Source organism: Lethenteron reissneri, chromosome 41, assembly GCF_015708825.2.
Source record: "Lethenteron reissneri isolate LAM-NWPU_2019-01 chromosome 41, ASM1570882v1, whole genome shotgun sequence".
NCBI classification, from domain to species: Eukaryota; Metazoa; Chordata; class Hyperoartia; order Petromyzontiformes; family Petromyzontidae; genus Lethenteron; species Lethenteron reissneri.
In genome coordinates this window covers 12,911,758-12,913,114 of record NC_083819.1, presented here as the reverse complement: position 1 = coordinate 12,913,114, position 1,357 = coordinate 12,911,758, and positions in this window count along the sequence as shown.

Genomic DNA, 1,357 nt, shown 5'->3' with positions numbered 1-1,357 from the left:
ACTACCCCCCCCTTCCCCCCCCACTCACTACACCCCCTCACTACACCCCCCCCTACACCCCCCCCCACTACACCCCCCCCCACTACACCCCCCCCACTACACACCCCCCCCACTACACCCCCCCAACTACACCCCCCCCCCACTACACCCCCCCAACTACACCCCCCCCCACTACACCCCCCCCAACTACACCCCCCCACTACACCCCCCCACTACACCCCCCACACCCCACTACACCCCCCACACACCCCCCCCACTACACCCCCCCACTACACCCCCCCCACTACACCCCCCCCCAACTACACCCCCCCCACTACACCCCCCCACTACACCCCCCCACTACACCCCCCCACTACACCCCCCACTACACCCCCCCTACACCCCCCCCACTACACTACACCCCCCCCACTACACCCCCCACTACACCCCCCCACTACACCCCCCCCACTACACCCCCCCCCCCACTACACCCCCCCCCCACTACACCACCCCCCCCCACTACAACCCCCCCCCCACTACACCCCTCCCCCCCACTACACCCCCCCCCCCCCACTACACCCCCCCACTACATCCCCCACTACAACCCCCCCCCACTACACCCCCCCCCCCCCCACCCCCACACCCACCCCCCCCCCCCCCCACTACACCCCTCCCCCCCACTACACCCCCCCCCCCCCCTACACCCCCCCCCCCCCACTACACCCCCCCCCCCCCCACTACACCCCCCCCCCCCCCACTACACCCCCCTCGCCCGCGACATCGCCAGCCAACAAACAGCGAGATGGGCCGGGCCAGCTCTGCCGGCTTGCGCCAGAATGCGGCGAGATGGTGGCTGGGGGGGTGGTGGTGGGCCTCGTGGGTGAGTGGCGGGCGGTGGGAAGGATGGGGCAGCAGCAGCAGTCGTGGGGAGGCGTGGGGAGGCGTTCGTGCTTTCGATGCTGCCCCTAGCGGCTGACGGGAGCCGCTGGTAGGAAACGCGGTCACGTTGAGCCCGGCGCAAGGAGACGCGTGACCTTGACGATTGACCCGCGTTTCCTGTCCCACTCTCACTCACTTCCCGCCGGTTGTGTGGATGCTGTTGTTGTTGTTATTGTGAATCCGAATAGCATACACGTCAACCCCTTGTCAGTGCCTAGCTTATTACAGACCAATTCAGACTTTATTGATCACCCCGTGCGCTCATAAATCTCAACGTTCATCCTACAAAGCCAGGATTGAAACGGCTGTACGACCTATGGACCTGAAAACTCAATTTCCCTGCACAAGAATGCGGGGTAAACCGAATGGGTTAACAGATATGAAATAGAGTGACGATGATTCGAATATAAGTTCGGATACATTGATCGGTAGGCTGGAG